The sequence below is a fragment of the Perissodus microlepis genome, chromosome 6 (genome assembly GCF_051167445.1).
Source record: "Perissodus microlepis isolate ML-2025 ecotype Zambia chromosome 6, ASM5116744v1, whole genome shotgun sequence".
Classification (NCBI taxonomy): domain Eukaryota; kingdom Metazoa; phylum Chordata; class Actinopteri; order Cichliformes; family Cichlidae; genus Perissodus; species Perissodus microlepis.
Window position 1 is genome coordinate 30,694,904 of NC_140466.1, and position 13,564 is coordinate 30,708,467.

General features: G+C 36.9%; 1 long non-coding RNA gene across 1 annotated transcript; it reads left to right on the top strand.

Annotated features, from left to right (window-relative positions):
* The first annotated feature begins 7,283 nt into the window (after positions 1–7,283).
* Positions 7,284–8,774, top strand: LOC146385941 (uncharacterized). Its single transcript, XR_014800409.1, has 3 exons — positions 7,284–7,532; positions 7,701–7,764; positions 8,164–8,774. It is a non-coding gene; the product is annotated as an uncharacterized LOC146385941 (long non-coding RNA).
* The last annotated feature ends 4,790 nt before the right edge of the window (positions 8,775–13,564 follow it).

Consider the following 13,564-nt stretch of genomic DNA (forward strand, 5'->3'; position numbering starts at 1 on the left):
CTTTCTTTCAGCTTAACGAGTGAACCGTCAGCTCGTTCAAACACACGTTAAAGTCCGTTTGGCTCGACACCACCGAACAGAGGCAGCAATATAACATAGCTAACATTAGCAGTGCAGTGGATCCTGCTTGTGCCGTGATATTCAGGACTGCAAACCGAGCAGCATCACTGACTTTCAGCCTGTTGTGTTTGTGGATATATGACTGACTTTAATTATCCACAAAATCATCAGATTCTCTGTAAGATTAAGGTCGACTATCTAACGGCGTATAAAGTAAAGGCTTTAAAACAAAGTAAATGCTGAAAGTACAAACATCGCTAATGTCACACAACTTTGCCGGCATGTGGCCAACAGTAATGTTTTAATGTTCCTCATTATTAAATATTTGCACATAAATAAGTGACATAATATTCAGAACTTACTTTTGAAAGTTTACTCTTTGGCCGCTCCACTTCTTTGAAGTGTCTCCCAGTCCCAGTGCACTTGTTAGCATGTTTTGGTTCGTGCAACTGGTCCGTCCGGTTATTGTCTCCCCAGAAACATTTCCGTTGTCTTTTTTCCTATTTCCGTTGTGCTTTGTGTGCTTTTACAGCGTTTTTCTTTTTGCAGCATTTTTCTTTTTGCAGCGTTTTTCTTTTTGCAGCATTTTTCTTTTTGCAAGTGTTTTTCTTTTTGCAGCATTTTTCTTTTTGCAAGTGTTTTTCTTTTTGCAGCATTTTTCTTTTTGCAAGTGTTTTCTGAAGTTGCAGTCCATTTGGCCTCTCAGGGCCACCGTAGGGATTTAACTTAAATGATTCATTAAACACACATCTGTCAAAACATTACTGGTAAGCTTTGTGTAATATTATGTTAAAGTAAATGTAAGTTATTAATTAAAAGACGACTGTTTCAGTCTGACCACAAACTTTTGAGCAGTAGTGTGTGTTGTATGCATGTGTCTGTCTGTATCTGACCAGGATTTTGTCATCAGTATCAACAAAACGCTCATTTTTTTAGCCGCGTCTGTCGTCAAAAATTGAGTTGGAGTGTTTTAACTCTGATGGCAATCTCTCCCTAACAAGTCCACTTTATTGCGTGCTCATTTTCTCCTATTAGTGGCTCATAGGAGTCTAACTAATGAACTGTATGCATGTTTCCTAATCTGTCAAGCTTATCAGTGGCTCATGGTTGCTTAAGGCCTATGTCTGTACTTGACCACAGAGGCAGAGCATCATTCAACCTGCCAGCTGCCTATCTTGGGAGCTTTTCAAGGATGACAGACTCCACTTTCTCTGCAGCAAGACAGCTCATAACTTTTTTACAGTGTCTCCCTGTCCTCATACTTCTATATATTCTTCTGTAATAGATAACTATACACTATCATTGCAATCAACCTACACTACAGCTCAAAAGTTCGAAGTCAAATTTCAACTGGTTTATAACCATGTGATCGGTCCACACAGCAGTGATTGTTTCTAAAATTTGGTGCACGTATAAGTGTGTAGACATTTCCTAATGCATCATGAGTGATTTAACATAAATGATTCATTAAACACACATCTGTGAAAACATTTCTGATAATTTTCATGTAATATTATGTTAAAGTAAATGTAAATTATTAATTAAAAGACAACTGTTTGAAACTGACCACCAACTTTTGAGCAGTAGTGTGTGTTGTATGCATGTGTCTGTCTGTATCTGACCAGGATTTTGTCATCAGTGTCAACAAAACGCTCATTTTTTTAGCTGTTTCTGTCGTCAAAATTGAGTTGGAGTGTTTTAACTCTGATGGCAATCTCTCCCTAACAAGTCCACTTTATTGCGTGCTCATTTTCTCCTATTAGTGGCTCATAGGAGTCTAACTAATGAACTGTATGCATGTTTCCTAATCTGTCAAGCTTATCAGTGGCTCATGATTGCTTAAGGCCTATGTCTGTACTTGACCACAGAGGCAGAGCATCATTCAACCTGCCAGCTGCCTATCTTGGGAGCTTTTCAAGGATGACAGACTCCACTTTCTCTGCAGCAAGACAGCTCATAACTTTTTTACAGTGTCTCCCTGTCCTCATACTTCTATATATTCTTCTGTAATAGATAACTATACACTATCATTGCAATCAATCTACACTACAGCTCAAAAGTTTGAAGTCAATTTTCACCTGGTTTATAACCATGTGATCGGTCCACACAGGAGCAATTGTTACTAAAAATGGGCCCATGTATAAGTGTGTAGACATTTCCTAATGCATCATGAGTGATTTAACATAAATGATTCATTAAACACACATCTGTGAAAACATTTCTGATAATTTTCATGTAATATTATGTTAAAGTAAATGTAAGTTATTAATTAAAAGACAACTGTTTGAAACTGACCACCAACTTTTGAGCAGTAGTGTGTGTTGTATGCATGTGTCTGTCTGTATCTGACCAGGATTTTGTCATCAGTGTCAACAAAACGCTCAATTTTTTTAGCTGTTTCTGTCATCAAAATTGAGTTGGAGTGTTTTAACTCTGATGGCAATCTCTCCCTAACAAGTCCACTTTATTGCGTGCTCATTTTCTCCTATTAGTGGCTCATACGTATATAATTAGGAAACATGCATTAAGTGGACTAATTTCTCACACTTATCAGTGGCTCATGGTTGCTTAAGGCCTATGTCTGTACTTGACCACAGAGGCAGAGCATCATTCAACCTGCCAGCTGCCTATCTTGGGAGCTTTTCAAGGATGACAGACTCCACTTTCTCTGCAGCAAGACAGCTCATAACTTTTTTACAGTGTCTCCCTGTCCTCATACTTCTATATATTCTTCTGTAATAGATAACTATACACTATCATTGCAATCAATCTACACTACAGCTCAAAAGTTTGAAGTCAATTTTCCCCTGGTTTATAACCATGTGATCGGTCCACACAGCAGTGATTGTTTCTAAAATTTGGTGCACGTATAAGTGTGTAGACATTTCCTAATGCATCATGGGTGATTTAACATAAATGATTCATTAAACACACATCTGTGAAAACATTTCTGATAATTTTCATGTAATATTATGTTAAAGTAAATGTAAGTTATTAATTAAAAGACGACTGTTTCAGTCTGACCACCAACTTTTGAGCAGTAGTGTGTGTTGTATGCATGTGTCTGTCTGTATCTGACCAGGATTTTGTCATCAGTATCAACAAAACGCTCATTTTTTTAGCCGCGTCTGTCGTCAAAAATTGAGTTGGAGTGTTTTAACTCTGATGGCAATCTCTCCCTAACAAGTCCACTTTATTGCGTGCTCATTTTCTCCTATTAGTGGCTCATAGGAGTCTAACTAATGAACTGTATGCATGTTTCCTAATCTGTCAAGCTTATCAGTGGCTCATGATTGCTTAAGGCCTATGTCTGTACTTGACCACAGAGGCAGAGCATCATTCAACCTGCCAGCTGCCTATCTTGGGAGCTTTTCATGGATGACAGACTCCACTTTCTCTGCAGCAAGACAGCTCATAACTTTTTTACAGTGTCTCCCTGTCCTCATACTTCTATATATTCTTCTGTAATAGATAACTATACACTATCATTGCAATCTACACTACAGCTCAAAAGTTTGAAGTCAATTTTCACCTGGTTTATAACCATGTGATCGGTCCACACAGGAGCGATTGTTACTAAAAATGGGCCCATGTATAAGTGTGTAGACATTTCCTAATGCATCATGGATGATTTAACATAAATGATTCATTAAACACACATCTGTGAAAACATTTCTGATAATTTTCATGTAATATTATGTTAAAGTAAATGTAAATTATTAATTAAAAGACAACTGTTTGAAACTGACCACCAACTTTTGAGCAGTAGTGTGTGTTGTATGCATGTGTCTGTCTGTATCTGATCAGGATTTTGTCATCAGTGTCAACAAAACGCTCATTTTTTTAGCTGTTTCTGTCATCAAAATTGAGTTGGAGTGTTTTAACTCTGATGGCAATCTCTCCCTAACAAGTCCACTTTATTGCGTGCTCATTTTCTCCTATTAGTGGCTCATACGTATATAATTAGGAAACATGCATTAAGTGGACTAATTTCTCACACTTATCAGTGGCTCATGGTTGCTTAAGGCCTATGTCTGTACTTGACCACAGAGGCAGAGCATCATTCAACCTGCCAGCTGCCTATCTTGGGAGCTTTTCAAGGATGACAGACTCCACTTTCTCTGCAGCAAGACAGCTCATAACTTTTTTACAGTGTCTCCCTGTCCTCATACTTCTATATATTCTTCTGTAATAGATAACTATACACTATCATTGCAATCAACCTACACTACAGCTCAAAAGTTCGAAGTCAAATTTCAACTGGTTTATAACCATGTGATCGGTCCACACAGCAGTGATTGTTTCTAAAATTTGGCGCACGTATAAGTGTGTAGACATTTCCTAATGCATCATGGGTGATTTAACATAAATGATTCATTAAACACACATCTGTGAAAACATTTCTGATAAATTTCATGTAATATTATGTTAAAGTAAATGTAAATTATTAATTAAAAGACAACTGTTTGAAACTGACCACAAACTTTTGAGCAGTAGTGTGTGTTGTATGCATGTGTCTGTCTGTATCTGATCAGGATTTTGTCATCAGTGTCAATAAAACGCTCATTTTTTTTAGCTGTTTCTGTCATCAAAATTGAGTTCATGGCAAACTCTCCCTAACATGTTCACTTTATTGCGTCATCAATCTACTCTACAGCTGAAAAAAGTTTGAAGTCAGTTAGAAACGTCTTTTTTTCTTAAAAAACCAAGATTCGCTTTTAGATTTTGCAAATTAATTGGGAATGCAAATAAATATTATTCCTTAAAACTTGCATAGATCACCAATTATGAATGATGATTGATTAAATATTAACTGTTGTATGGATTACAACAATAATAGCGAGTGTGTAGATTACATTACCTTTCCTCAGTTTATCACATTAAATCTCAGCTTACTAGTGACCCAGCATTTTTCTAAGTACAGAAGCGCCATCATTAAAAAGGGCTATGCAAACAGAACCAACATCATTTTTTCAAGTAATATAAAAATCATCTTTATATATTACCTTTTTAAACATCCCATTTTTCTTTCTAATGTCATTAAAACAAGTTTGCACATTTGAATAACAGTAGTCAGACCTCCAGATCTTTTAAGCTTTCAGTTTTTTTCTCAGTGTCACACATGGATTAGTTTTCGTCTCTTTCAATAAGAAAGTCAAATCTTCAAACCCTAAAGCAATCTTTGTTTCTTTCAATCATTCCAATATTTTTCATCTCCTGTTATATAATTGCAGTTAACCAGGGCTTAGCTACTCTGATCTACAGCAATTTTGGGGGTGTGGATACCTATTTTCTTTTTTTCACAGGTGCGGAGCCTTTTTTCTACAAAATTACGAATAAACTGCACTTTTTTAAAAGTACCTTTAACATAAATGTAGACTGACAAGTAACTCAACCTTTAACACAGTGATCAGTAGAGAAGAAAGAAAATAACCCATTTCAAAATTTCTAGTTCAGATCAAAATTATTGTTCTGATTAAGGAAACAGTAAATCTGGCCACATCATTGTCCCGATCCTCCAATTTTCCCTTTCCAATGTGACAAAATAAAATTCAACTTTTTTTTAAATAAAAGCAGTTGCACACCCAGATATTTCTTACAGTAAGAATCCTCCAACAACCTTTCAAAAGAAAATTTTTTGTCTTTCCTCAATTTTGAGACCAACTGAACCCACAAACCTGAAGCTGCAGACTCCAAACTAACCAAATTTAATGTTTCCTTAATCAGCACAGTAATTTTTAAGTCTTTATGTGTTATGTTTACTCACAGTTTTGATGCTTGCTTCTTCGACTTGATCCACGATTAGCTCTGCACCATCGCTCTGCTGTTTTCTCTCTCCTCGTGCTTCTCCTTCATGCATCCTGTCCTCAGATATAATCCAACCTGCCTCCTTGTTTCCTCCTTGTTTCCTCCTTGACTTGTATTCGCAAAATTTCCAGTTAAATTAAGAGTAATCCAGAAAAGTTTTCCTGCTTCAAAAGCTCTTCCAGTTGCCTGTCTTCTTGTCCTCCTTCAAATGTGCATTTTATATATTTGTATTTATTTGACTTCATATTGCCATGACAACATAACACAGAGCATCATGGTAGATTAAAGCAGGTGGTTCTGTCCTCTACAGAAATGCTGGTGTTCCATAGTGATGTAAAAGTACACTGTAAAATGTAATATTGTGTTTAATTAAAAATATTAAATAGGCTGAACTCCGTTTTTTATCAATTTGTTATTAGAACTCGATTTAAATAAGTTACCAGTACATTTTATGCAAAAACGCTGATAAACTCAATTTATTTGAGTTGTCTTAACTTAGAAAAACTAAGTAAGATGGAAGTTTTTCTTCTCAGTGCGGAAGGATGAAAGATGTGTTTTGAAAATGCCACGTCACTACCGTCCTCCTCCCTAGCACGGATCAGTCCGCATGTTCATGGTGCCAGCATTTTTTATGGAATATGTTGAGCAAACCTAGAAAAGCATCAGCTCAAGAGATTATTGTTGTCATTGCTGTGGATCTTTACCTGATACACTGACTTGGTGAGTAAATGTTTACTCTTATTCAAACTGATTTTGTGGCTTCTCTTAGTTTAGCACCAGGTTTATAATCGTGCTAGCTAGTTAGTGTTAGCCTAGCGTTGCTGCTGCGGCTGGGCTCATGTTACTTAAAAATTAACACCACAGCCTTAAAAACCTTATATAAAAATATGTCTGTGAAATTTTCTGTTGATTGTTTGAAATAAAAAAGTGAGATAAGAGCCCAGACAAAATTCTTCGGAGGGGGGGGGGGGGGGTTGAAAACAATAAGCCAGGAGTTAGCTGTGCTCGCGGACTCTTATCAAGCCTTGACCTCCCGGTCAGCTATCGCGCTGGTGGATAACAGAGCTCTCCGAAACATGGAAGCACTTTTGCAAATATGTGATATTTTGATAAATTAAGTAGATATTTGAGCATTACACAGCTACATTCTCCGCTGAAAATATCTTAAAAGGTTATTTTGTGACCCAGAAAGGGTAATCTGGGGAAAAGGAGGCTCTCATATGTCGGCCACGGTTGTCGGAGCCTGTGCCTACTTGTAAGCGCTGCAATGGCGGAGGAGCGCGGCTAAAAAACTTATTACTTTTTCTGGGTCACAAAATCAACTTTTAAGATATTTTCAGGCGAGAATGTAGCTGTCGAAAGTTCAAATATCTGCTCGATTTATCAAGACATCACATATTTGCAAAAATGCCCCGACGTTTTCCAAGACGTCCATTTTTTTCATGCTTTGTGGCACCTTGAACATCTGTGGCATCTATTAATGTCAAATCTAGCCTTTATTTAACAACATAAGCAAACTCTATGTTACAATGATTGCACAGCCATTAAGGATCAAATCGGTTTCTGAAAAATGTTCTGTTTTTTCTCCCTCTGCTTGCTTCTTACTGTCTTTGAGGCTCGGGACCAGCACTCCTGCTGTTGGACAGAAAGACATCAACTCAGTGGTAAATATTTTGGTTTTCCAATATATTAGCAACTGTCCGTGACATTTATATCAATCAGGCTGAACTTTAATCATACTTTAGATCAGCCTGTTTTACTTATTGTTTTATTTGTTTTTTGGTTTGGGGAAGTTGTTTCTTTACTGATCTTTTCCTGTCTTCTGTTATTAGACTTGAGATATGACTGCACTATGCTGTTGCTGGTGACTCCAGTTAATTCTACAAGACATGCTGTGTAAGTAAACAAGCAACAACAGTTTGGTCTGCATTTCTTGAAAGATCACATCCCCCAAACTTAGTTTAGAGGGTCTACACTGTATATAGTGAAGTCTGCAAGTTTTCTAACAGCAAAATTTGTTTTGTGCCCAAATCATTTTGCACATCATTAGAATGAAAGTTTTTTGGCCATGTTTGCATAGCCCTTTTTAAAATGATGCTTTCATGACATTATTATGTGTTGGGTGGTGGTCACGGCTATCCAGACTGACAATTGGGACATTGAATATCACCTCTCCGGTGGGGAGGGAGCCTGAGATTGTCCAAATTGGAGTCTGTTTTATACCAAATGCAGAAAAAAATGTTTTAAGAAAGCAATTAAGTATATGTTCCAAAAAATATGATTGTTTGCTTGCAGGACACCAGGAGAGATGAGTCCTCCGTCACAGATGGTGTGGTCAGTGAAGACGGTCGCCCGCAGGTTCAAGCTCATTGCATCTCCAACCCACATCCACTGCCACTGTACTTAAGGGAAGTTAAAGACTTTCTTCTGCACCTACATTTGGATCACCTCGATCCATGATAGTCATTCAGGCAGTAATGCCTGGACTGGAAACAAGCCATCCTTAAAATAATACAACATTCCAGCTCATGTGTTGGAATGAAAAACAAATGTGTTGTTTAAATTAGAGACTGCATTTGTGACAGAACAACAAATATTTTATTTTGATTATATAAGTAATGTAAGTACAAAACAAACTTGTGGTAGGCCTAAACTTATTTTCAGAATAACTAAATCTGAGACTTTTTTTCATTGTAAGATTATAACAGTGATGGCAATATAATTGTTTGTTGTTCAGCAGAACAGTGTCCAGTATGTTGGCTGTTATACTTTGTTGTGTTTGAAAATAAAAGTTGGGCTGATTTTGACATCCTTACAAAAAGTGTTGTTAATTATTTTTAATCATATTCAGGTTACCACAAATTGTTTTTTCATTTAGTTGAACTTGAAATGTTTGTCAGTAGGTAAACAATTAGCACTGTACAGTCAGAAATATCAAGTTATTCTTAATACTGCAGACTTGCAATATTAGTCATCTTAAGTAAGCTTTACTTAGTTTTTTTTGAGGCAACGAGTTTCCTTAATTTTTTTGAGTTCAGGGAACTAACAAGGCTGTACAGTGTACTCAAAATGAGTAAGTTGCCCTAACTTGGTCATCTTACGTAAACTTGATCCAATTTTTTTGAGTTCTGGGAACAAATGAGCTTGTACAGAGTACTCAAAATAAACAAGTTGTCCTAATTTAGTCATTTTTAGCTCAGCTTTACTGAGTTTTTTTGAGGCAACGAGTTTCCTCAATTTTTTTGAGTTCTGGGAAAGAATTAGATTTTACAGTGGCTGGTGATTCTTTGATCTCAGACTTTTTATTGCTTTGACAAAATATACACAGAGCTCCTGGACAGCTGTTCTATATTCCTCCTCAGTATCTCTCTTTCCCCAGACAGGAAGCAGCGATGTAGTGGTTCAGTATATACAACAGTACTCACAGACGCCCACATCCAACTTGTTGGATCTCTAATTGGGGTTCAGTGTATTACAAGGCACTTTCTATTTCGTTGAGACATATTTTAGAAGGAGGGACAGACAAAGGATGTAAAACAGGTCATTATTTAGCATTTTACAAACAATTAAATCCCTGTTCAATTTAAAATACAGTGTGATATCTTACAGCTTAGTTTTTTCCCCACTGAATGTACAGATGCCCTGTAAGATTTTAACTCCCTAATGCTTAATGTTGGTAATGCTTAACATTTCCTAATGTTAAGTCATTGGTTTCCAGGAGAAGAACATGTTAGCAGCCAGGCATGCTTATAATATTTGTGTGTTGAAAGGATTATTTTAACACAATAATTGAAGTTACTTGGATTCTGTTTTAGGCACATAACTTACCTGTTAACCAACGATGAGGTTCTAATGATTTCAGCTCACTGTGCTGAAAAACAAAGTTACTGCCTTTGATCTGAGATGGAACCACAGCAACAAGTTGTTTCCCTTTTTTCTGCAGTGCTGTGGGGAAACAATAGATTTCTGTGGATTTCCAAATAAAGAAACATGATTAACTGCTGTGTTTGTTCTTAGCGTGTTCGGTTTGTTAGTTCTGAGTTGCTTTCGTTTAATTCCTCCCTCAGTCTTCATTTCTGCTTTATTTAGTTCATTTGTGTTTTCCTGTTTAATTCAAACATTTTCCATTTAACTTTGAAAGTTAGTTTTACGTATGCTTTGCTTTTAGTTTTATTTCCTGTTTCTTTTCTAATTCAGTTGAGCCGTTTCTCGGTCTCCACTTTTCCTAATTACCCTTCTGTGTATATGCAGTCCTGTACAAGAACAGCTGTCTCTGCTCCTGTTTTCTGTGCCTTTGGTGTTGCTCCTAGTAAACCCATTAAGTTTTCATATTTCCCTTTTTGGATTCATTTTTCAACACTTGGATTCTTCAGACTTTTGTACATTTGTCAATTAAGGACTTGCTTCTTTAAAAAAAAAAAAAAAAACTCTCTCTTCCTGTACCTGTCCATGTTTGGGTCCTACACAACATTCAGGCTGCACAACCTGCAGGCAACAACAGGAATTTAGCATTTATTTTCTCCACAATAATTTCTGACCTGAACATGAAAGCGTTAATGACTTATTGCTGAATGCACTGTCACATCAGTGTTAAATATTAAATATCTTTTTATTAAAGACCTTATGCTGGAGAACAGATTTTTGTTATAGAGCTTATTACATTAAATATGTTACCTATAATGTATCAGCAGTGTTCCTCTTTTTCGTCTCCTTCTTGATTTTTTGCTGGAGGTGGCTGGTATTTCAGATCCAACCATTTCTTTTGTGCTCTATAAAAATGATACATGTGAAAAAAACAATTGACCTATAAATGTATTTATTTGTTTTTTTGTTTGTTTGTTTTTTACCAATTCTGATGAAGTTTTGTCTTAAATCAATTGTGTCATTATTGAAAAGTGAATTACCATAATTATTAATTTCTTAAGTCAAAAACAAAGATCACCTTCAGTTGACTTTTTGAACTTTTTCTTTAGATTTTCTCCAGATGACTGCAAATGGATCACACAATAGTTCCTTGGATGCCCTCTCCATTTCTTTCAGCTTATTCCTCCTCGTCCACATGTGAACGTCGTCTTCTCCTTAACGTGGCCGTGAATAGTCTCTACTATGATATCAGCACATGCCTACGTGAAAAACTTGCATATGCCAGAACATAGATTTAACTCAATAAGACTGAAAAGTACAATATTCACAGATGCACAAAAATCCAAAAGAAAGTAAATACATTTACATAATGTACATGGAATAAAAGATTTGAGACATTTGAAGACAGGAAGGGAAAAAATGCACTTACTGAGTATTGATCTGAAATATATAATATGCAATGATGTGTGTGCAAGCTATAGAAAGGGCTTCACTTCCTGTTAAACAGCAGTGCACAAAACAAGAGGAAGTTAACATTCAACACCATGACATTTTCACTGAATTTAACAGTCACTGAGTGGTGAGATAAATGTGTGCATAAGCCATAGTCATAGCTAAGGCTTTTTATGCACTTACGCAGTGCCTAGGTTCATCTCAGCTAATGCTGAGTCCATGCAGAATCACTATGTGCTCCACTTCAGTCGACACGACTCTGCATAGCTTTGATTAGCGGAATCAGAAATTTGTGTTTCTCAGAAGTCAGTAGATAGAGAATTGGTATGCAAAACATGGATAATGCAAATATATATTTGACATCAAATGGTGAGAAATGTCATGTTACATTCATTAACATGCTGATCAAACCTTAATCAAACATACTCATTTGCTGATGTAATGGCAGTGGAGTTAAAAGACAGAAATATGGAAACTTGAGCATATAATAAATGTTTCACAGAGTGGCACACTGCTCATTTTATTCTTTTTAAGGTACCTGGAGACGGAGTGCAGCTCAAAAGGATCATCTGGTCTCAACGTCTCTGCTGTCTGTTCTCTCTCGGTCACTGGGTGCAGATTCTCAGCTGCTGGAGAGGTCTAACTTTTTTAGAGAGGTCTAAAAAGTCTAATGCAGAAAACGTGCATATGATCAATTGAGGCAGTTCGCAGTAAACCAGATAAATGTGTAATGGTCATACAGTGCAAGCATTTCACTACTGAAGATGGAGGAAACCAGTGTTCTTTAACAGGTTTGAGGTCCAGAAATGTGTGTAATTCACATCTTTGCCTCCTAATTTATTGACCCAGCCACTTCTAATGAAGGGTTGCTGAACTGAAGAAAGGACTCTGTTTCCTGTTAAACAGTCGGGCACAAGGGAAGATTTTTATAGTTGGCAGAGCCTCAATTATTTGATTGAGGCTCTGGTTCCCGTAAATCACCTGATTTACTCCTAACTCTTTCAGCAATTTCAGGATCACTTTCAGCATCACAAAGTGTCTCAGTCTCAAACCTGTCAATTCCCCTTAAATTTTCCTTAAAGTAATCATCTCTATCCATCAGAGTCTCAACCTTCATCACTGTCTAATGTTGGGTCGCATAAGTCAGGTGTATCTCTGATTGTTACGTCCTCATACTTTGGATGGTGTTTAAGCAAAGTCCTCACAAGCTTATGAGGAGCTTATTCCATGTCACAGCCTGAAACAGCTGATGCCCTTTGAGAAATGGATCTCAAGTTATGAGCGATTATGCTACAGTCTTGGTAACTTCACTGCTTCTTGTACCTCAGCGAGCACAAAGACAACATTGCCATGAACAGCTCTTTTGTTGGCCTTTTGGAAGAGGGATTACTTTGGCAAATGCTATGCACTTGGCAATGACATGCCTCTCTAATATGTTCAGGTCGCACAGTTCATTTGGAATATCTGTAAGCTGTAAATTATTAGCTATTGCTAGGGGAGACATATTACCATTTTAAGCTGTCTTTGGCAAGTGTGACAGATCCACCCTCTCTTTCTGTTATTTGGAAGCATGCACTGTTCTGAATGGTGGCATTCATTATGGCAAACTAATAAACTTTCTCATAAGGCAAAAGTTTGTCCTAAGGGTTAGGGCTGGTAAGCCCACTTTTTATTTGTGATCGAAACTGTCATTTTGGTGTCTATTTTGCATCTTCCTCTGTATACTTTTGGCTAATGTCTATTGCAGTCTGCATGGTGTTACTCAGTCGTTTGCATTTGTTACACATTGTTTGTCTTATTCTTAGCCGTTGTTTAAATGTAAATGCAGCATCCCTTGCATAACGAGTGGTGATATAAGCCTTTTAAGACTCTTCGAACTAACCTCTGCTTTTGCTTAAAGCCGATGTCCTGTTGGTATCGGTTTGTGATGTATGACGTTTGTTTTTGTTGGAAACTTCTGTCTTGATGATAATGAGCTTGTTGATATGAATTTTAAACTCTCGCAAATCTCACTGCCGTATCTCTTTCTCTGTTGTGATTTTTTTTTTTTGTTTCCAATGTCAAAGTTCTTAAGTTTTTCCTTAGAAATCTTTGTTTCTGTTTTTTGGTTATTTGGTTATGAGAAGCTACCTCTAGCAGACTGTCATGTTGAAGTTTATCTGCACTTAAACCTGAGATGCGTCCCTTTTGACAGGAGAAATACAACCCTGGGCACTGACTGCTTAGGCAGGAGAATTTACATGTGGCAGAGTGCTTTGCTTAAGCTCATCTAAATGCTGAAAAAGCACAGGCGTCAGTTCAAAATGAGCATCTCGACTGGTGCCTAACTTTAGTGAACATTTTGTTAAGTTTTGTTATAAGATCATCCAAATGTGTGAAA